This window comes from Salvelinus namaycush, chromosome 17, assembly GCF_016432855.1.
Source record: "Salvelinus namaycush isolate Seneca chromosome 17, SaNama_1.0, whole genome shotgun sequence".
Taxonomy (NCBI): Eukaryota; Metazoa; Chordata; class Actinopteri; order Salmoniformes; family Salmonidae; genus Salvelinus; species Salvelinus namaycush.
The window spans coordinates 14,615,225-14,639,858 of NC_052323.1; positions in this window are offsets into that span (position 1 = coordinate 14,615,225).

Below are 24,634 nucleotides of genomic sequence, written 5' to 3' on the forward strand. Positions count from 1 at the left end.
CTCTCTCTGTGTCTCTGTCTGCCTCATGTCTCCAGTCTGTCTGCTCTGAGCTGGGCTGCAGCCATGGGTCTGTTCTGGCCAGCCAGAAGGATAGCACCCTGTCCTGTCTGGCACCTCACGACCAGTTTTGAAATAACGTATTGTCATAAGAGTGAGAAGTAGATGGTTGATTTTAATGGGACAATTGCAGTGGGAGGGTTTTATTCAACTTCCAAAATACACACACGCAGGCATGCTCAAATGCGCACACACACACAAATATGCACATATACACACTCCAAATGCATGCACCCACGGACACACACAAAAACAAACGCAACCAGGTTATAAGTTGACATTAATGACTTCCGACCTTAAAAAAAATTGAGAAATGGGAAGTAGTGCTGCGGCCATAATGGAAGTGGGATGAATAGTTAATATGTGTTTCTGGTGAAGGCTGGCAGCAGCATACCTGACTCTGAACACTGAGTGCAGGCACAAGCTATAGAACAGAGAGGGGTAATTGTTCAAGCATTACGTTATGCAGAGTATGTGACTTGTGTGATTAAGTACAAGCACTCCAAAGTGGCACTCACATTACATTGAGTCACACACTCTCGGCTGGGGGGATGGAGGTGGTGTGGCCTTCGACTCCGTCTGGTCACTCAGGCCAAGGGACAGACAGACATCAAATACAATTTTATTGGTCACATACACATGTTTAGCAGATGTTATTGCGGGTGTAGTGAAATGCTTGTGTTTCTAGCTCCAACAGTGCAGTAATATCTTACAATTCACAACAATACACATAACACACACAATCCTAAAAGTAAAAGAATGGAATTAAGGAATATATAAATATTAGGATGAGCAATGTCGGAGTGGCATAGACTAAAATACAGTAGAATAGAATACTGTATATACATATGAGATGAGTAAACCAAAAATATGTAAACATTATTAAAGTGACTAGTGTTCCATTATTAAAGTGGCCAGTGATTTCAAGTTTATGTATATATGGCAGCAGCCTCTAAGGTGCAGGGTTATGTAACTGGGTGGAAGCCACCTAGTGACGGCTATTTAACAGTCTGATGGCATTGCGATAGAAGCTGTTTTTCAGTCTCTCGATCCCAGTTTTGATGCACCTGTACTGACCACACCCTCTGGATGATAGCGGGGTGAACAGGCAATGGCTCGGGTGGTTGTTGTCCTTGATGATTTTTTTTGCCGTCCTGTGACATCAGGTGCTGTAGGTGTCCTGGAGGGCAGGTAGTTTGCCCCTGGGGATGCGTTGGGCAGACTGCACCACCCTCTGGAGAGCCCAGCGGTTGCGGGCGGTGCAGTTGCCGTACCAGGCGGCGACACAGCCCGACAAGATGCTCTTAATTGTGCATCTGTAAAAGTTTGTGAGGGTTTTAGGTTCCAAGCGACATTTCTTCAGCCTCCTGAGGTTGAAGAGGCGCTGTTGTGACTTCTTCACCACGCTGTCTATGTGGGTGGATTATTTCAGATCGTTAGAGATGTGTACACCGAGGAACTTGAAGCTTTCCACCTGCTCCACTGTGGTCCCGTCGATGTGGATAGGGGCGTACTCCCTCTAATGTTTCTTGAAGTCCAGTGTGTTTCCTGATACATTGTCTGTATGGGGGGTTACTATCCTTGCGGGAACCAGAAGTAATCACAAGAATAGTAAAACAAAGAAAATTGTGGGCACATTTCGCCGATCCACACAAGGAAAATGGAATGGGAATCAATTGTTTGGTCCCCACAAGGATAGTAAAACAAACGTGTGTGTGTGTGCTGTGTGTGTACTGTGTGTGTACTGTGTGTGTGTGCGTGGAAATTGAAGGCAGCTCTTTTAACTTGCAGATCACCAACTTTTGAAATACAGTGTTTCTTACTTCATTGATGTTCTGAAGTGAATCCTAACTTACAAAAGACATCTCAAAGTGAACCTCTGTTGTTGCACCTACTTCCCTGTAAATCCTGTCTCCAACTAAGTTGAAGAGAACACACGGTTTAGTCGATAAAGCGAGCAGATAACAACTTCAATTAGTGGGTAGCTCACATAAGAGCTGAACACACAACCCGGCTCAAAGCCAGTCAACACCCACCCCCAAAATCCCCCATCCAAATGTTCCCTATTAAACAAAGCCTTATTTAGACATCACATGGGGGGGGGGGGGCCTGCCTTTGAATGTTTGCCTATGCGCTTATTGTGGAGTCGAGTCGCAGCTGAGCGTGACAGAAGTTAATTGAAAAGGAGTGGGTTGTTGAGAAATGGACTACGTCGCTTCAGTCACGACTCAGTGCCTTTCCCCTTGTTGTTGACACCACTGAGGTTGGATTGACAGGGGAGGCTCCCTGTAGGGGAGGGTGGGAGGGAAAGAGATACATCTGAATCAATTGTGGTGGCCATTTTGTGGTGGGCTGTGTAGCATTGGGCATTGGGGATTGGGCGTTGGGCAACAGCCTCTGCGCTCAATACATAAACTCAGCAAAAAAAGAAACGTCCCCTTTTCAGGACCCTGTCTTTCAAAGATAATTCGTAAAAATCCAAATAACTTCACAGATCTTCATTGTAAAGGGATTAAACACTGTTTCCTATGCTTGTTCAATGAACCATAAACAATTAATGAACATGCACCTGTTTAAGACACTAACAGCTTACAGACGGTAGGCAATTAAGGTCACAGTTATGAAAACTTAGGACACTAAAGAGGCCTTTCTACTGACTCTGAAAAACACCAAAAGAAAGATGCTCAGGGTCCCTGCTCATCTGCATGAACGTGTAAGGAGGCATGAGGACTGCAGATGTGGCCAGGGCAATAAATTGCAATATCCGTACTGTGAGACGCCTAAGACAGCGCTACAGGGAGACAGGACGGACAGCTGATCATCTTCATAGTGGCAGACCATGTGTAACAACACCTGCACAGGATTGGTACATCCGAACATCACACCTGCGGGACAGGTACAGGATGGCAACAACAACTGCCCGAATTACACCAGGAACGCACAATCCCTCCATCAGTGCTCAGACTGTCCGCAATCGGCTGAGAGAGGCTGGACTGAGGGCTTGTAGGCCTGTTGTAAGGCAAATCCTCACCAGACCTCACCGGCAACAACGTCACGTATGGGCACAAACCCACTGTCGCTGGACCAGACAGGACTGGCAAAAAGTGCTCTTCACTGACGAGTCGCGGTTTTGTCTCACCAGGGGTGATGGTCGGATTCGCATTTATCGTCGAAGGAATGAGCGTTACACCGAGGCCTGTACTCTGGAGCGGGATCGATTTGGAGCTGGAGGGTCCATCATGGTCTGGGGCGGTGTGTCACAGCATCATCGGATTGAGCTTGTTGTCAATGCAGGCAATCTCAACGCAGTGCGTTACAGGCAAGACATCCTCCTCCCTCATGTGATACTCTTCGTGCAGGCTAATCCTGACATGACCCTTCAGCATGACAATGCCACCAGCCATACTGCTCGTTCTGTGTATGATTTCCTGCAAGACAGGAATGTCAGTGTTCTGTCATGGCCAGCGAAGAGCCCGGATCTCAACCCCATTGAGCACGTCTGGGACCTGTTGGATCGGAGGGTGAGGGGTAGGGCCATTCCCCCCAGAAATGTCTGGGAACTTGCAGGTGCCTTGGTGGAAGAGTGGGGTAACATCTCACAGCAAGACCTGGCACATCTGGTGGAGTCAATGAGGAGGAGATGCACTGCAGTACTTAATGCAGCTGGTGGCCACACCAGATACTGACTGTTACTTTTGATTTTGACCCATTTGTTCAGGGACACATTATTCCATTTCTTTTAGTCACATGTCTGTGGAACTTGTTCAGTTTATGTCTGTTGTTGAATCTTGTTATGTTCATACAAATATTTACACATGTTAAGTTTGCTCGTTTGTTCGTTTCTTTTTTTGCTGAGTTTAGTTGTGCTTAAAGACTAGAAGGCGTGCAGGGAAGGCTGTGTTGTCCATGAATGGAATGACTAATGTCTGAGGAAAATTATAACACCTACACACACTGCTATTGCGTACGTGACTGAACTGTAATCAGCACCCCAAATCCTTATTTCTAAAATCTCAGAGAAAACCATCATCCAAGAAGTGCCATTTTATTGAGGTTACCATGGGAACAGTAATTGGATGCCGACGATACAGACCTTTATTCAGATCAGAGCATAGCTTTGCACTAAGCCCCATGATGACACTGCTCGTTGACTGATTTCATCACTGCTTGTAATATAGAGCTGTCTGGGGCGCAGCGCGCACTAGTATTGGGTTCTGCAGGGTTGCTATAGAACAGGTTGATCCTGGGCCAAATGAGAGTGGCAGTGAGTGGGCCGTCACTGTCTGAGTCATCCTAAACCACAGAGAAACTTTCTCTCTCTCTCTCTCTCTCTCTCTCTCTCTCTCTCTCTCTCTCTCTCTCTCTCTCTCTCTCTCTCTCTCTCTCTCTCTCTCTCTCTCTCTCTCTCTCTCTCTCTCTCTCTCTCTCTCTCTCTCTCTCTCTCTCTCTCTCTCTCTCTCGGTCTGTCTGTTGCACACTGAACAATGCAGGCTTGATACACTCACTGCTGAATGTACTAGAGTTGAACCTGATGTCTGTTGCATCCCAAAAATATACATTTAATAACCCACCCCTCTTCCCTTCCTCCCTTCCTCCCTTCCTCCCCAACGTTTTCAACAAATCTGAATATGTAACTCCTGTTGTAGTTTGTGTAGACCTGCAGTATGCACAGCACAGCCCTCACCCTCATACTGCTTGCTAATAGGCTTTGATGGCTACATCCATGTCACTGCTCCTCCTAATCACCCGCCTCATTCATCTTCCCCAGCCTAGGATGGAGGGGCGACGGGACAGGCAATGGAATTATTCCCATTTCGAATAATTCATTTCCCCAGGGCAGCACAAATGGGAATATATCCGTTATTAATAATGTGACAGAGGGATCCAAAAACAGCCTCCCAATGACAGAGATGGATGGGAGTAGGTGAGGAGTCAGCCTTTAGCTTAGAGACTAACCACAGGCCGTGCTGTTGGAACATTACTGTTGATGGATTTATGTTCATATTCTACACCACATTCTACACCTACAATTGCCGTGTCCGAATACATTCTAATTAGTGTGTACTACGACTAGTAGACAGTATGTAGTTTTAGTAAGTAGTAGGCAAGACGTGAATACCCATACATTCACACCAGTGGGGGCTGCTGAGGGGAGGACGGCTCATTATAATTCCGGTAATGGAGTCAATGGAATGGTATAAACCATGTGTTTGATGTGTTTGATGTGGTTGATGCCATTCCATTGACTCCATTCCAGACGTTATTATAAGCCGTCTTCCCCTCAACGGCCTCCACTGATTCACAAACATACCACACACACACACACACACACACACACACACACACACACACACACACACACACACACACACACACACACACACACACACACACACACACACACACACACACACACACACACACCTATTTAATACATTCACGCAGTGCCCTCTGACACCAATATGTACTCAATGCATTGACTCCCTCCACTAGGAATCAGCAGGCTATTCATGACTTGTACAGTCCAGTATACACTTTTTCCCCAGCCAGAAATAATACGCTGTAATTGGCCACCAGATATCTCAACATGAGTTGTGTCAAACATATGCACACACTCAATACTGTTGATTCATTCTGATGTATTGTGTAAGGGGTTTGCTGTCTTACAGGCTGACAGAAAAATATAATTTTATCCGCTAGCTTATGTTTTTCTGTTGTATAGACCCAGGGCAGGGATGGACAACTCCAGTCCTCGCAGGCTGTAGGGATGTTTTTCTGTTGTATAGACCCAGGGCAGGGATGGACAACTCCAGTCCTCGTGGGCTGTAGGGATGTTTTTCTGTTGTATAGACCCAGGGCAGGGATGGACAACTTCAGTCCTCGCGGGCTGTAGGGATGTTTTTCTGTTGTATAGACCCAGGGCAGGGATGGACAACTCCAGTCCTCGCGGGCTGTAGGGATGTTTTTCTGTTGTTTAGACCCAGGGCAGGGATGGGCAACTCCAGTCCTCGCGGGCTGTATGGATGTTTTTCTGTTGTATAGACCCAGGGCAGGGATGGACAACTCCAGTCCTCGCGGGCTGTAGGGATGTTTTTCTGTTGTATAGACCCAGGGCAGGGATGGGCAACTCCAGTCCTCGCGGGCTGTAGGGATGTTTTTCTGTTGTATAGACCCAGGGCAGGGATGGACAACTCCAGTCCTCGCGGGCCGTAGGGATGTTTTTCTGTTGTATAGACCCAGGGCAGGGATGGGCAACTCCAGTCCTCGCGGGCCGTAGGGATGTCACACTTCTTCCCCATCCCCAGCAAACAGCTGATTCAACTGATAGCATTTTAAACCGAAGATCATAATTAGTTGATTATTGGAGTCAGGTGTGTTAGCTGGGGCTGGGGGAAAAGTGTAACACCAAATCAGGCCCCCGAGGACTGGAATTGCCCACCCCTGACCCAGTGGATTATTTATCCACTGTTACAGTACAAAATAAGGATTTACTGTAGGAAGTGACTTGGCTCAGTCAATTCAACGTCTCACACTATCTCAATGCCCATATTGGTGAGAGATGTAGACCAGCAATATCACACAGATGCATCAGAAGGGTTGTGGTTTTAGCCACACAACAGCCAGGTGTCTCTCCTTGTTCTTGGCTCCTGTTGCCGTGACAGCACCACAGGGCATGCTGAAGATGCTAGGGGAGCCTTGGTGATGCAATATCCTCACTTGGTGCCCTTCCACACAGTACTCCGTTCTACTTAGCCAATCACCATCCACTCACATTAACACACAGACATGGACAGGAAGAGGTATATACAGTTAATGGGATGACCAAGGTCACTCTTTGTGCACATCCTTTACAGAATGGCCATATCTGATGATGAGGACTTGTTCTCCTTGGAAAGATGCGTTGTTCTACTGTGACATTGAGTTTTAGCCTATGTGATATCAGAGCAGTCCCCTAGCCAAGGGAGGTTGTTAGGTTATTACTCTATAGTTCCTGTTACTGGCTCCGTCTTCACAGGGACTTGTAGCATGAATTCGGGAGAGACGGGAAGAGGATGTGTCTGTGTTATTATTCATATGATCTAAAAGGGCAGAGGGATAAGGCTTGGCTTTAGCCCCGGGAAGAGGGATCTGGCTTGGCTCTAGCCCCGGGCAGAGGGATCTGGCTTGGCTCTAGCCCAGGGCAGATGGATCTGGATTGGCTCTAGCCCCGGGTAGAGGGATCTGACTTGGCTCTAGCCCCGGGCAGAGGGATCTGGCTTGGCTCTAGCCCAGGGCAGATGGATCTGGATTGGATCTAGCCCCGGGTAGAGGGATCTGACTTGGCTCTAGCCCCGGGCAGAGGGATCTGACTTGGCTCTAGCCCCGGGCAGATGGATCTGGATTGGCTCTAGCCCCGGGCAGAGGGATCTGGCTTGGCTCTAGCCCCAGGTAGAGGGATCTGACTTGGCTCTAGCCCCGGGCAGAGGGATCTGGCTTGGCTCTAGCCCCGGGCAGAGGGATCTGGCTTGGCTCTAGCCCCGGGCAGAGGGATCTGGCTTGGCTCTAGCCCCGGGCAGAAGGATCTGGCTTGGCTCTAGCCCCGGGCAGAGGGATCTGGCTTGGCTCTAGCCCCGGGCAGAGGGATCTGGCTTGGCTCTAGCCCAGGTCAGAGGGATCTGGCTTGGCTCTAGCCCCGGGCAGAGGGATCTGGCTTGGCTCTAGCTTCGGGCAGAAGGATCTGGCTTGGCTCTAGCCCCAGGCAGAGGGATCTGGCTTGGCTCTAGCCCAGGTCAGAGGGATCTGGCTTGGCTCTAGCCCCGGGCAGAGGGAATTTGCGTGGCTCTAGCCCCGGGCAGAGGGATCTGGCTTGGCTCTAGCCCCGGGCAGAGAGATCTGGCTTGGCTCTAGCCCCGGGCAGAGGGATCTGGCTTGGCTCTAGCCCAGGTCAGAGGGATCTGGCTTGGCTCTAGCCCCGGGCAGAGGGATCTGGCTTGGCTCTAGCCCCGGGCAGAGGGATCTGGCTTGGCTCTAGCCCAGGTCAGAGGGAGATAGAAATGTGGACCATTGCCTTTATTCCCTTTTCCACCTGTGTCTCTTTGCTCTCCATCTGCTAAGTGTCTTACTCTTGCCCTCAGGTCTTGTAGGTAGGCTGATTTAACGATGAGTCCTCTTCTGTCCTCAGAATCAGTAGGGGGGCAGGAGAGTGCTGAGCAGGTGTGTGTATGTCTGAGAAGAGCTGAGTGGTGTCCTTCCACCAGCAAACCATTTGGGCTGAGTCTCTTCCTCTCACTTAACCACAGCTGATATTATGTATGACAGGAGTGGCGCCACATGGCTACATTTACATTTGAGTCATTTAGCAGACGCTCTTATCCAGAGCGACTTACAGGAGCAATGAGGGTTCAGTGCCTTGCTTAAGAGCATGTCAACAGGTTCTTCACCTAGTTGGCTCGGGTATTCGAAACCTCCCTCCCTCTCTTCCTTCCCTCCCCCTCTTCTTTCCCTCTCTCCCTCTCTTCCTTCCTTCCCTGCTTTTGTCTAACCAAAACATGCACTGTTATGTCACTTGATGTTGGAGCCGGCTGAGGTGGGGCGGGCAGCTCCGTTCCTTAAAGTACATTCCATGCATATAGAAACGTTGGAGGAGCGTTTTGAAAACATTTGTAAGTTCCCCTGGAAGCCCTTCAAGTCTATTTGAATATCATTAGTCTGCATCCCCATGAGCCTGGGCTCAGGACTGCATTGTAATCAGCCTTCCTTCCCTCTTCGTTCTCCCCTGGCCTGAGATGTGAATGAGGATGAGAACAAGGCTTACCAACTGAATGAGTGCTACTGATGAAAAATGCAGTGGAAGGCCTCTGAATTTTAAATCCATAAAATTGTAATTAAACACTCCCTGCTTTTCTTCTCGCTCCTTTCCTTTCAGGGATGTTTTCCTGTTCTCTTTATTCCTTTCATTTTTTTGCTAGATGTTTACAAATGGCTGAAGTCTGTCTCTTTTATTTGAGGCTGAAAGTTTCATTTTTTTTCTCATCTTTTCGGTCGTCACTAGTTAACAAAGCCACAAAGTCAATAAAAAAATCTGATTTTGAACCTAACCTTAACCACACTGCTAACCTCATGCCTAACCCTGACCTTAAACAACGTTTTTTTTTGTTACGATAAATACAATTTTGCATGTCACTAGTTACCACAGCCACAATCTTTCCTCTCATCAAACTTCCTGTCAAAACAGGAAGGTCACATGACCAGGGTGATCAGTGCTACTCTGATGTAATCTTCCACCTTTCACAAGCATGGCCATGCTCTAATTCAACCAAGCAGAGAACTGTTGATAAAGCCATGGATGTTTTATCCAATGAATAATTTGAAGTGGGTAAATGGATTGCGTCCCAAGGAACTTAAAAGAGCGGGGTTGGCGCTTTTAACTACTGTACTGGATACAGAGGCATTTTATAGTGACCTACTTGTGTCTTGAACAATCCTTTCAACCACAATAGATAGTAGTCTCAAGAGTGTGTTCTAGTTCTCAGTATTGCTTGTTATTTTCCTATGTAAAGCGCTTATATTGTATACCACAGGAGGTTGGTGGTACATAATTGGAGAGGACGGGCTCGTGGTAATGGCTGGAGCGGAATCAGCGGAAAGGTATCCGATGCCATTCCATGTACTCCGTTAAGGACATTGTTATGAGCTGTCCTCCCCTCAGCAGCCTCCTGTGATGTATAACCATATGGTTTAACAACAAAGCGCATTTCCATGACCTGGTGTTGAGTCCCAATAACCTGAATATAAAAGCATATGTAAGGAATGATGTCATCTCTCCAACAATGTACCCACCAGTGAACAGTATGAAGCTATTAAAGAGTGACATCACATTAGTGTACTTTAAACACGTTAGTGGATTTTGCATGTTTTGACGTCTTGCTTGTTTCGTTTCTGCTTGTTCTTCTGCATGAAAAGCCCTTGTGTGCGAACAACAGTGCATGTATTTATTCATTATAGCTCAGCATGTTGTTGCTTTACAGCGTTGACACAACCGGTATGTTGAGACTTTCTTTGAGGGGTGATGGATTGAGTGGGCTACAGTATGTGTGCTGAAAGGTGAGGGAATGATGGAAGAGGGCAGGAGGGAGGGAGTGAAAGAGGAAGGAAAAGGGTGAGGGAGGGAGTGAGTGAGTGACCTAGCACGCCACCCGAATGAGTGATAGTATATGAGTGAGCAACTGCTTGTGAGTCAACGTGAGCGTATCCGAGTCCAAGTGTTGGAGTGATTCCCCACTCTTCGCTGCACCAGCGTGTTTATGTATGTATGTATGTATGTATGTATGTATGTATGTATGTATGTATGTATGTATGTATGTATGTATGTATGTATGTATGTATGTATGTATGTATGTATGTATGTATGTATGTATGTATGTATGTATGTATGTGTGTATGTGTGTGTGTGTGTGTGTGTGTGTGTGTGTGTGTGTGTGTATGTATGTATGTGTGTGTCTGTGTATGTGTGTATGTATGTGTGTGTGTGTGTATGTATGTGTGTGTGTGTATCACCCCTGCCAGACTCCCTCCCGTCAGACCCCCTCCTCTCACTCTTAATGGTTTATTAGGCCTCCTGCGGTGGCTCTCAGGCCCCCTGGAGCGAGGCACACTCGGAGTGTGTGGGAATACAAAGCCTGGCCTGTGTCTCTCTGAGAGGGGTCTCTTTGTGACGGGGGCCACTGGCTCTGCTGACTGCTGTTGGCCTCATGGTGATTACCCAGAGGCACCCCTTATTGTGGGGCCCAAGTGCCGGAGCCTCACCTTTACAAGCCCTCCTGCAGTGCCCCAGCAGGGCTCTGCCACGCTCCGCCACCGCTGCCGCCAGTCAGTCATACCAGACCACGGCTACACCCCATCAGCTTGTTGAGTGGGCTTCATGCTATCATTTCCATCCTGTTGATCAGGGAGAGCAAACACATGAACAGAGACATTAAGATAGGGGAAGAGACATGTACGAACAGGCACACTGAGACACAAACATCTACTGAGACAAATACAGATACAGACATACAGACACTCATAAGGATATTGAAAGTACTTAAACATTAGAGAGACAGCAGGGTCGTGACCTTTCAGGTGCTCAACATGGAAAAAAGGCAGTTTAATAATTCATATATTGAAATTCATGACATATCAACAGCCTCTACATTTTACAATTTTGAGCATAGGCCTATTTATTTCTGCAACAACACATTAACTCATCACAAATTGTAAGCAAGCTAGTTAAAGTAATTGCTAAAGATCAAATCAAATCAAGTCAAATTTTATTGGTCACATGCGCCAAATACAACAGGTGTAGACCTTTCAGTGAAATGCTTACTTACGAGCCCCTAACCAACAATGCAGTTAAAAAAAAAAAATAATAAAAGAGCAGCAGTAAAATAACAATAGTGAGACTATATACAGGGGGGTACCGATACAGAGTCAATGTGCGGGGGCACCGGTTAGTTGAGGTAGTATGTACATGTATGTAGAGTTATTAAAGTTACTATGCATAGATGACAACAGAGAGTAGCAGTGGTGTAAAGAGGAGGGGGGGGGGCAATGCAAATAATCTGGGTAGCCATTTGACTAGATGTTCAGGAGTCTTATGGCTTGGGGGTAGAAGCTGTTTAGAAACCTCTTGGACCTAGACTGGGCCCTCCGGTACCGCTTGCCGTGCGGTATCAGAGAGAACAGTCCATGACTAGGGTGGCTGGAGTATTTGACCATTTTTAGGGCCTTCCTCTGACACCGCCTGGTATAGAGGTCCTGGATGGCAGGGAGCTCGGCCCCAGTGATGTACAGGGCCGTACGCTCTAACCTCTGTAGTGCCTTGCGGTCGGAGGCTGAGCAGTTGCCATACCAGGCAGTGATGCAACCAGTCAGGATGCTCTCAACGGTGCAGCTGTAGAACCTTTTGAGGATTTGAGGACCCATGCCAAATCTTTTCAGTCTCCTGGCGTGGAATAGGTTTTGTTGTGCCCTCTTCACGACTGTCTTGGTGTGCTTGGACCATGTTAGTTTGTTGGTGATGTGGAAACTAAGGAACTTGAAGCGCTCAACCTGCTCCAATGCAGCCCCGTCGATGAGAATGTAGTCCACAATCATCCCGTAGTCCACAATCATCTCCTTTGTCTTGATCACGTTAAGGGAGAGGTTGTTGTCCTGGCATCACACGGCCAGGTCTCTGACCTCCTCTCTATAGGCTGTCTCGTCGTTGTCGGTGATCAGGCCTACTACTGTTGTGTCATCGGCAAATTTAATGATGGCGTTGTAGTTGTGCCTGGCCATGCAGTCATGAGTGAACAGGGAGTACAGGAGAGGACTGAGAACGCACCCCTGAGTGGTCGCTGTGTTGACGATCAGCGTAGCGGATGTGTTGCTACCTACCCTTACTACTTGGGGGCGGCTCGTCAGGAAGTCCAGGATCCAGTTGCAGAGGGAGGTGTTTAGTCCCAGGGTCCTTAGCTTATTGATGAGCGTTGAGGGCTCTATGGTGTTGAACGCTGAGCTGTAGTCAATGAATAGCATTGACATGGGGAAAGGAGAGTGGGCTATATATCAGCATGTCATTGATGATCTGCTAGTTGTCTAGCTCTATTTTCTTTTCTGATTGTGATTGATCTTCAAAGCTCTTAAATAACTTCTTAATATAATATTCATAATCTTTTAACTCATATTATACGGCTGGCTGGCTAGTGGCTTGTGTGGATATTTGAGTATATGGTGGTAATTTAAGGTCTAGACTACCGGTGTTGCTGCTGCTCTGACACACATGTGCAACTCTCGACTGAGGAAGGGATGGAGTTGGGTCGACGGGTCATAGATGCAGCCGCTACTCTCTGTCTTTCTGTCTCTTGATACTTCCAACCAGACCCAATATTGATGATGATGTAAATCAAGTGTTACTCATGTTGTGCTGCTGTTCATATTTAAACTACACTGAACAAATATATAAACACAACATGCAACAATTTCTAAGATTTTACTGAGTTACAGTTCATGTAAGGAAATCAGTCAATTTAAATAAATTCAGTAGGCCCTAATATATGCATTTCACATGACTGGGATTACAGATATGCTTCTGTTGGTCACAGATACCTTTAAAATAAAAAGTATGTCCGTGGATCAGAAAACCAGTCAGTATCTGGTGTGACCACCATTTTCCTCATGCAGCTTGACACATATCCTTCACATAGAGTTGATCAGGCTGGTGATTGTGGCCTGTGGAATGTTTTCCTACTCCTCTTCAATGGCTGTGTGAAGTTGCTGGATATTGGCGGGAACTGGAACACGCTGTCGTACACGTTGATACAGAGCATCCCAAACTTGCTCAATGGGTGACATGTCTGGTGAGTATGCAGGCCATGGAAGAACTGGGACATTTTCAGATGACAAGAATTGTGTACAGATCCTTGCGACATGGGGCCATGCATTATCATGCTGAAACATGAGGTGATGACGGCGGATGAATGGCATGACAACGGGCTTTAGGGTCTCGTCACGGTATCTCTGTGCGTTCAAATTGCCATAGATAAAATACAAGGGTGTTTGTTGTCGTAGTTTATTCCTGCCCATACCATAACCCCACCGCCACCATGGAGCACTCTGTTCACAACTTTGATATCAGCAAACTGCTCGCACACACGATGCCATACATCCTGTCTGCAATTTGCCCGGTAGAGTTGAAACTGGGATTCATCCGTGAAGAGCACACTTCTACAGTGTACCAGTGGCCATCGAAGGTGAACATTTGCCCACTGAATTTGGTTATGATGCCGAACTGCAGTCAGGTCAAGACCCTGGTGAGCGGATGAGCTTCCCTGAGACGGTTTCTGACAGTTTGTGCAGAAATCCTTTGGTTGTGCAAACCCACAGCTTCATCAGCTGTCCGGGTGGCTGGTCTCAGACGAACCCACAGGTGAAGAAGCCGGATGTGGAGGTCCCGGGCTGGCGTGGTTACACATGGTCAGTGGTTGTGAGGCCAGTTGGACGTACTGCCAAATTCTCTAAAATGTTAAAGGCGGCTTATGGTAAATGAACATTCAATTCTATGGCAACAGCTCTGGTGGACATTCCTGCAGTCAACCTGCCAATTGCACATCCCTCAAAACTTGATACATCTGTGGCGTTGTGTTGTGCGACAAAACTGCACAGTTTGTGGCCTTTTATTGTCCCCAGCACAAGGTGCACCTGTGTAATGGTCATACCGTTTAATCAGCTTCTTGATATGCCACACCTGTCAGGTGGATGGATTACCTTGGCAAATGAGAAACGCTCACTAACAGGGATGCCAACAAATTTGTGCACAGAATTTGAGAAATAAGCTTTTTGTGCGTGTGGGAATTGACCATTTCTGGGATCTTTTATTTCAGCTCATGAAACATGTGACCAACACGTTACATGTTTATATTTTGGTCAGTGTAGGTAGCTAGCTACACACACTCGACCATTGACCGCATCTCAAGCCATGCATGTTTGGACCCCGGGGGCACACGCAATCGCCATACAGGGCAGACTGGAAAACAGGCGCAACTCAGGCTTGCGCAACTCAGGCTTGCGCAAGCTCCGTACAGGGCAGACCAACAGGAGCAACCCAGGCTCGCGCAAGCTCCGTACAGGGCAGACCAATAGGAGCAACCCAGGCTCGAGGAAACTCCGTACAGGGCAGACCAATAGGAGCAACCCAGGCTCGCGCAAGCTCCGTACAGGGCAGACCAATAGGAGCAACCCAGGCTCGCGCAAGCTCCGTACAGGGCAGACCAACAGGAGCAACCCAGGCTCGCGCAAGCTCCGTACAGGGCAGACCAATAGGAGCAACCCAGGCTCGCGCAAGCTCCGTACAGGGCAGACCAATAGGAGCAACCCAAGCTCGCGCAAGCTCCGTACAGGGCAGACCAACAGGAGCAACCCAGGCTCGCGCAAGCTCCGTACAGGGCAGACCAATAGGAGCAACCCAGGCTCGCGCAAGCTCCGTACAGGGCAGACCAATAGGAGCAACCCAGGCTCGCGCAAGCTCCGTACAGGGCAGACCAATAGGAGCAACCCAGGCTCGCGCAAGCTCCGTACAGGGTAGACCAATAGGAGCAACCCAGGCTCGCGCAAGCTCCGTACAGGGCAGACCAACAGGAGCAACCCAGGCTCGAGGAAACTCCGTACAGGGCAGACCAATAGGAGCAACCCAGGCTCGCGCAAGCTCCGTACAGGGCAGACCAATAGGAGCAACCCAGGCTCGCGCAAGCTCCGTACAGGGCAGACCAACAGGAGCAACCCAGGCTCGCGCAAGCTCCGTACAGGGCAGACCAATAGGAGCAACCCAGGCTCGCGCAAGCTCCGTACAGGGCAGACCAATAGGAGCAACCCAAGCTCGCGCAAGCTCCGTACAGGGCAGACCAACAGGAGCAACCCAGGCTCGCGCAAGCTCCGTACAGGGCAGACCAATAGGAGCAACCCAGGCTCGCGCAAGCTCCGTACAGGGCAGACCAATAGGAGCAACCCAGGCTCGCGCAAGCTCCGTACAGGGCAGACCAATAGGAGCAACCCAGGCTCGCGCAAGCTCCGTACAGGGTAGACCAATAGGAGCAACCCAGGCTCGCGCAAGCTCCGTACAGGGCAGACCAACAGGAGCAACCCAGGCTCGCGCAAGCGCCGTACAGGGCAGACCAACAGGAGCAACCAACGGACGAGGTGGGGGTTGGGGGTGGCGAACATGATGATGTCACGACAACTTGCGGGCAGTGGGTTCCGTACAAAAATGACAAAAACTGTATACAAATAATATAGATATTATAACACCACCCAAACGGCGACTTGGCAAGTAATAGAGGACAAAGGAGCAGGTGCTCAGCAGAGGTAGACTCCGATCTGTGGACATGCCTGACTGACAGTAAACATGAAGAAATATACACACGCACTTCCATCCAATCTGCTGCTCTGCACTAACCTACATACAAATGAATAAAAATACTTTTGTTCAAATATATGCACTCGCACATGTGCAGACACCCACCACACACCCACCAGCAGAAACTCAAGACATAATACATAATGCATAACACATAACAGACATTCAGAGCACTGAACACAGAGCGCTGAACAAGAGCACTGAACACAGAGCACTGAACACAAAGCACTGAACAAGAGCACTGAACACAAAGCACTGAACAAGAGCACTGAACAAGAGCACTGAACACAAAGCACTGAACACGAGCACTGAACAAGAGCACTGAACACAAAGCACTGAACAAGAGCACTGAACAAAAGCACTGAACAAGAGCACTGAACACATAGCACTGAACACCTGTATCGAGTTTGTCTCAGAAGCTGGTGTTTGAAGAGGCTTTACCCAAGGCCAGACACAGCGGAGGAGGGTTGTAGGGCCCGTGTTTCCATCGATCAGGGTCATGCTGCAGGCCAGGCCCCCTGAAGGAGGCCCCTGGTGAAGGGTTCAACACCCACCATGTACTGTATGTACACTATGCTTCTGGAATAGAAACTGCGGTTGACTCCCTCTCTCTACGAAGAAAGAATTACTGCAGACTACACTATTCCTTTACTATAGTGATGATGTCTGAGGTGGCTCTTCATCAGATAGGGTTTCTTCCTGCGCCAGTAGTGAAGAGTTTGGTTCTCTCTGTACCCAAATGAACCTGGAATGTAAGAGCGATAGACGACAAAGCTCGTTGGCCTCTCATTGGCCAATGTCATCCTGAGCTGTTGCTATAGGAATTGTTTAATTTTACTGCAGGTGATTAGGCATGCATCTGCGGTGCAGTGTCTGCATGTCCACCACAATCAATAGCCCCTCTGAGCGCTGTCTCTGACAAATAGTGCGAAGGTCTACTTTATGTGGAAATCAGTGAAAATGCTGAGAAACAATGCTGACTTGAAAATGGCTCTTTTTTTGTATGTGTGCTGTAGCAGAGTGGCCTAACGTTATGATAATGTCTAATTAATTAGGCAATTAATCATGGAATGTAAAATATGGATTTATCTATATTCTACGGTAAACAGGGCACCAACCATCATTTAAGTCGATAGGAAATGCTCTTAGCATGTAGCATAAACCGCAGGCCTACTTGTCACAATTACAATCTCAAGGTTCTGTGAGGTTCTTTTAATGACAAGTCAGATTCAAAATCTCAGAGACAGTGAAATTATTTTATAAAACAAATATTTATTTTAAAAACAAGGTAATACTACGGTACAGGATTAATTGATCAGTGACAGATTATGGCAAAAACGATAAGCACTGATGAAGTAGTTAGCAAGGGGAAGGGAGAGGACGGTGTAGGATAAGCAATTATTTCACAATCATTCTAAACGAGACAAAGCAGGTCATTTTAAAAGGGAAATGGCCTAAGCAGTATCGAGGTACACAGTTTTACACGCTCACAACAATAGGGATTAAACGAGTGAGGAAAGGCTGCATTGAATGCTCTTGCGTGAAATTCAGTAGTAGCTCAATCTCTGGTCGTGTTCCCAAACATCCTTACATAAAGGAAGGAGATCATGGGGGTGTTCAGTTCGAATGGACAATGAGGGCGGGGCTAGGTGCTGAGGCTCCTTGCCTGATTCCTAGGTCTGGCATAGCAGGAGTACACCCAACCACAGGGAGGAGAGTCCCTTTCCTTAGGGAATTGAATATTCTTCCATTATTGATAGATAAATCCTTTGTACAACCGGGAAAGGTGGGTCATTTTTCAGGGCATAATGTTCCCTACACAATGATACAAAACATGACATGTTCTCCTTGAAATAGAGATAAGTTACTCAGGGAGAATTCACAATATCATGTAACATTTCTACAGCACACAATGAGCATAGCATGCATCAGTACACTTCTTGCCTCCCAGCCTGGATCCTTATGTAATGATTTCTCCCAGAAAGCAAGGTTGTTGGTGTTAACAAGAATGTTCACCTGATTCCATATGTATGGTCTGGATTCTGTCCATTTAAAGCAGGGCGAGCCATTTGGCGGGCGCCGGCTGTTACGGTGCCATCCTGGATAGAACGTTTGAAAATGTAACGGCGTTTAATGGCCCTCTGGAGTGTTATCTTGTAATGAGTGGCTGGGCTGTGTCACGTCTTTTTATCTCTACCGTTGTCATGCCGATGGGCAATAGATGTGTATTGGGTACTGTCTGCCAACTGCCAGGCATTTGGAATTGGCCTGGTCTTTCGTCAGTGCGACGTCCCTACTGTGCTTTAATTTATCTTGTAGCAATTTGCTTCGCCTTCTCTCCACTCAGAGCTCAGTGTCCCTGTATGGTGACACCGCTAGCGCTTGGAACCATTTGAGAAACCAGAGACCGACTGCGGCAATTGCTTTCTGTTTGGTGGAGTGCATTGGCCTGGCCTTGTCCTTGAACCATGGTCAAATGCGGCCGTGACTTGTACAAGGGCTGGTGTTCCTGCATCATTAATAGAACACTCCAGTTCCTTATGCACGTGTCACTGCACAGCAACCACTTTCCAGTAAACAGGACATGAACTATGTGTGTGTCTGTGTGTCAGCGTGTGTCAGTGTTAATTTCGTCAACAAATACAGTGACTCAAAAATTCGTCAAACACCTATTTTTCAGTGACGATTGACGTGACGACAACTGACTAAGTAGACTGAGAAAAAATGTAACCAAATGGGAAAACAAATTAATTCAGTTGACTAAAATGAGACAAAATTATCTCTGTGACTAAAATCTGACTGCGTGGACTGGACAATGGTTTTTTAAGAGATTGAGAGCTTTTCAGTGATACGCACAATTAATATTAGCAGCACAGATGCGCCTCGCAGTTCTGCTCAGCAGTGGGAGGGACGCACCACACCCGGCCTACATCAGCTGGTGAGCTGCAGGGGAGCAAGAGATGAGTGTGGGCAGACAGTTCGCTCCGACTCATTGTGCAGGCGACTCTCTTGCTTCCCCACCACCAGCCTTCTAATTAACTACTCTTTGCCAGGTTAAGAAACACAAGCTGCTTCACAAAGGGAAAAACAATAGCAGCATTGAGTTTCACAGTAAAATGTTTTTCTCTCCTTGCAGTATAGCAAAGTAGACTGGCTTTGAATTTATAGTCTCACTCAACCCTCCCACTTTCCCCACTGCATTTCATAGCCAGGTTCCGTAGCCAAGTCACCCTCTTCCCCGAGAAAACGGCTTGAGAGATTTACCGTTCAAAAGCCTAATACTGGCTAGGTTTTTATATTTTATTTCTATTGTGCATTGGCGGGCTGCATTTTACATTCATAAAGCACAGCCCGGGCTGTTCTAAACCTAGGCTACTTGCGGACTGGACCGTTAACCATTTGTTTAGGCTACACCTTGCTCAGTCATGTTACCTCATTAGTTAGCTAACAACCTGCAGCGCGTTCAGCAGGACGCAAGGTTTTGGAACGTTCAGATAGAAATATGCTATGTAGAACAAACCTGCCTCTCTGACATGTTGAAAACGAATAACGTCAGCTCTTTATGTAATTTCTATCTGCAATGTTCAAGAACGTTTTGCAACTGAACGTGGCCCTGGTAACATTACCAGTAGCCTACATGCAATCATTTGGTGGCACAGAAAGAAAGGAAAAATGAAAGCAAACAATTTATTGACAAAATCCCTATTGCCACTACACTATATCTGACTGGTTAGATACCTTTCTTTTTGAGTTATTGTGGACCCAGTGACTCAGACTGGAGCACTTGGACTCGAACTCCTGCACAGTGGACTTGGGACTTGATGCGGACTCGAGGTTAAGTGATGCGACTACATCACTGGGTGTAACAGTCATTTGCTTCCATTCAAAGTCATTCAACCCAGTTGTACTTTTGGATATCAGTGTGGCTGCGGCCACCAGTGGAATGTTGATAACAATGGCAACTGGGTGATGGAGGTTCAACCCATACTATTTTGCGGCACAATCTAATGATTGCGCTACTCTCTCTCCCTCTGTCTCTCTCTCTCTGTCTGTCGCTCTCTCTCGCTTTCTCTCTCTCTGTCTGTCGCTCTCTCTCGCTTTGTCTCTCTCTCTCTGTCGCTCTCTCTCTCTCTCTCTCTCTGTCGCTCACTCTCTCTCTCTCTCGCTCTCTCTCTCGCTCTCTCTCTCTGACTCTCTCTGTCTGTCGCTCTCTCTCGCTTTGTCTCTTTCTCTCTGTTGCTCTCTCTCTCTGTCTCTCTCTCTCTCTCTGTCGCTCACTCTCTCTCTCACACTCTTTCTCTGTCGCTCACTCTGTCTCTCTGTCGCTCTTTCTCTCTGTCGCTCTCTCTCTCTCTGTCGCTCACTCTCTCTCTCTGTCTCTCTCGCTCTGTCTCGCTTGCTTGCTCTCACTTTCCCTCTCTCTCTCTCTCTCTCTCTCTCTCTCTCTTTCTCAATTCAATTCAATTTAAATTTAAGGGCTTTATTGGCATGGGAAACACATGTTGACATTGCCAAAGCAAGTGAACAAAATAATAAACAAAAGTGAAATAAACAATAAAAATTAACACTAAACATTACACTCACAAAGTTCCAAAAGTATAAAGACATTACAAATTTCACAAATCTCTCTCTCTCTCTCTCTCTCTCTGCACTTGTGTGTCTCTGTTTGTTTTGTATGTAATGTGTAATATCTATGTAGGCCGAATTAGGAATTTATCTGGCCAGATATATATACAGTATATATATATTATATATGATATTCTTATATATGCTTATATGTTTGTCATATTTCTGCTGTTGGGAAGAGAATACGATGTTATGCATAAAAATACGTTGGAAGGACAAAGCTATAGTGGCAAGAAAAAGTATGTGAACCCTTTGGAATTACCTGGATTTCTGCATAAATTGGTCATAAAATTTGAACTGATCTTCTTGTAAGTTACGACAATAGACAAACATGCTGTGATTAAACTAATAACACACAAATTATTGTATTTTTCATTTCTATATTGAATACATCATTTAAACATTCACAGTTTAGGTTGGAAAACGTATTTGAACCCCTTGGCTAATGACTTCTCCAAAAGCTAATTCGAGTCAGCAGTCAGCTAACCTGGAGTCCAATCAATGAGACGAGATTGGAGATGTTGGTTACAGCTGCCTTGCCCTATAAAAAACACTCACAACATTTGATTTTGCTATTCACAAGAAGCAGTGCTTGATGTGAATCATGCCTCAAACAAAATAGATCTCAGAAGACCTAAGATTAAGAATTGTTGACTTGCATAAAGCTGGAAAGGGTTACAAAAGTATCTCTAAAGGCCTTGATGTTCATCAGTCCAAGACAAATTGTCTATAAATGGAGAAAGTTCAGCACTGTTGCTACTCTCCCTAGGAGTGGCCGTCCTGCAAAGATGACAGCAAGAGTACAGCGCAGAATGCTCAATGAGGTTAAGAAGAATCCTGGAGTGTCAGCTAAAGACTTACAGAAATCTCTGGTAGATGCTAACATCTTTGTTGACGAGTCTACGATACATAACACACTAAATAAGAATGGTGTTCATGGGAGGACACCATAGAAGAAGACACCGCTGTCCAAAAAAACATTGCTGCACATCTGAAGTTCGCAAAATGCACCTGGATGTTCCACAGCGATACTGGAAAAATATTCTGTGGACAGATGAAACTACAGATGAGTTGTTTGGAAGGAACACACAACATTGTGTGGAGAAGAAAAAAAGTGACAGCACACCAACACCTAATCCCAACTGTAAAGTCTGGTGGAGGGAGCATCATGGTTTGGGGCTGCTTTGCTGCCTCAGGGCCTGGACAGCTTGCTTTCATTGACGGAAAAATTAATTCCCAAGTTTATCAAGACATTTTACAGGAGAATGTTAAGTTATCTGTCCCCCAATTGAAGCTCAACAGAAGTTGGGTGATGCAACAGGACAACGACCGAAAATACAGAAGTAAATCAACAACAGAATGGCTGATCCAGGCTGAAAGGAGGCAGAGAGATAGTATTGTTTGAGGACAAAAATCTATCAGCCAGAGGAGGATTGCTTTTCTCCTCTCACGTACGGGTAAGAATATAAGAATATAAGGCTCACAGTAAGTTGCATGGATGGACGGCGGACGTAAAGGTAACGTAAAGGTAATGGCGGACTGAACGAAGTTATGTAGAGCACCTCAAGATAAAACATAATATTCGAAATATCTGCTAAATTAGACTAAAATATTAGCACTAAATAATCTGGTGGGTGATAACCTTCAATCTGGATAATAACACAAAACAAATCCTAAGATTAGAGACATTTATCGACAAATATTACGAAAACAAGCAACACCCAAACATGACGGAGAGTAAGACAGGGGAACCGATTCAAAAACGAAAACGTGACTCCTCAACCGACACGGATGATTTAATATTCTCACCACCGGCAATGGTAAAGGTCGAAACCGATCTGTTAAAATCAATAAATGACAAACTGGGTATACTTGAATTAGTTAGTAAAGATATAAAAGAGTTGAAGGCAAGCCTAGAGATGAGTGATGAAAAAGCTGCGACATTGGAGAAGGAAACACGCGCTAAAAGGGACAGTCAATAAAATTGAAACCGAAATTAATGAAATTAAAAAGGAGAACACCGTTCTGAAGGAATGCTTACTAGACATACAAACTAGATCCATGAGAGAGAATTTGGTACTTACAGGTATCCAAGAGAAAGAAGGAGAGGTTCCTGAATCTGTAGTTAGAGAGTTCCTTTTTGCAGCGCTTCAGATTCCACCGAAGTTATCGATAAGATCCAACTTGAACGTGTACACCGCCTCGGACAGAGAGGGCAGAGGTACGAACGCCCAATCGTTGCCAAATTTGCTTCATTTAAAGATAAAATAATGGTTAAAAGCCTGGGTAAAAGACTTGCTGGGACCAAAATTGGCATGAATGATCAGTTTCCGAAAGAAATTGCAGAACGGCGCAAAGTTCTGTATCCAATTTTCAAAGAAAATAGATTAAAAGCGAAACGAGTAGCTCTCGTCGTTGATAAACTATATATTGATAACCAGTTGTTCAGAGACACAAAGACTACTCCATGGTTATTTTAAAAATTGCAAAGTTCTCATAGATGAGGAAAATAAACACAATTCAAGCCCGGTTATTGATTGTAACAATACAATACAAAATATAGCTTTTCTATAAATCTTCATATATAACTAATTGAACACAAGCACTATTTCTACATAGTGAAGATAAAAACTAAGTAAACAGAAGGCACAGTATGTGTGGATGGTGTGGTGTGTGTTTATTTTTATTTGTTATGTTTGGAAAGTTGAGTGAGTGAGTAATGAAATAGTTGCATATCCCAGAGCCAGTGTATTGCTGTGGGCCGGGTATGAGAGGGCTTTCAATGTTGTTCAGATGATGGATATACTTTTATAATGAATTATACGTCTTATTTATTTATTGTCCTATCATGGGGAACTACATTTTTAAAATAAATTATATCTAATTATTTATTATCCTATTTTAATGGTACGGTCCATGGCCCTATACCCTAGACACCCACATGAATGGCCCAGATACTAAGGAGAAGTCCCTAACTGTTTTATGTGCATGCTGTAAGCGGTCTGTATGCAGCCAAAATGAGGTCAGGGACCAAGAGCAGCACTGCCCCCTCAAGATTCTGAGCCTGCTTGGCAGGGTTGGTCCTGCAAAGCCAAAGCCCCCTAAAGGGAGAGCATAATAAACAAGGAAATTCTCAAAGCTGCTAATGAGAACCTTGACGACCTTGTACCTAGCCGGTGGGGATTCCGGTGGGGTGCCCCCACCCAGGCAGTGGCAGTGCTGGCAACACTAGCTGCAGTAACCCATGGGGAGGGGGTCACACTCGGACATTCAGAGAGGGGGTATATTATTGTGGCCCTGGTGGCATGAAATCAAGTCGGACTGCATGGAGATGCTTGGGAACATGGTCAAAATGGATGACCGTATTGTGGGTGTTTCAGGAAGAAGGTGTACATTTGACCTCCATCATTTAGGATGTGACAATGGTAAATAAATCTCTACATTTATGCTCATTTTTTGCGCGGTCTTGCAGGCCTTCTCATGCAGCTGCAACTGCAAGTACATTTGTAAATCATGATCCATCTTGAGTTGGGCTCTGGGATGGTGCAATTGTTGAGAGGGTGAGCTTATGGTTGTGTGGGGGTAAGGGCTGAATGTGTGTGGGAGTATGTGTGTATCCCACAACTGTTGCGAAGGAAGAAGTAAAAGATGTTAGGGACTATAGAGGATGATTCACAGCAATATGTAATAAAAATAGAGGTGAGGGCGATGGAAATGCATTTGGCAATGGATCTGCTTCGGTTCGGTGGATGGCGCTGTGTGCACTTTTCGAAGGATGGATCCCAGTCGGTCCGGGGCTGTGCGATGCGGGGGGTCGGGGGTGGTCTGCCGGTCATTGGGATGACAACCCAACTCGAGATGGGGGCTTTTGGCGGGTGGAATAGTGGGGACCAATTGGAGGTTTGCTTAGTGGAGATGCAAATGTCATGGTACAACTATATAGACACTCAATCATTATGTTACTTTTTAATAGGACGTTTACAAACATATATTTTGATAAAAATAATTGAAAGGTGTGTCTCATTATGGTAAGTGGTGAAA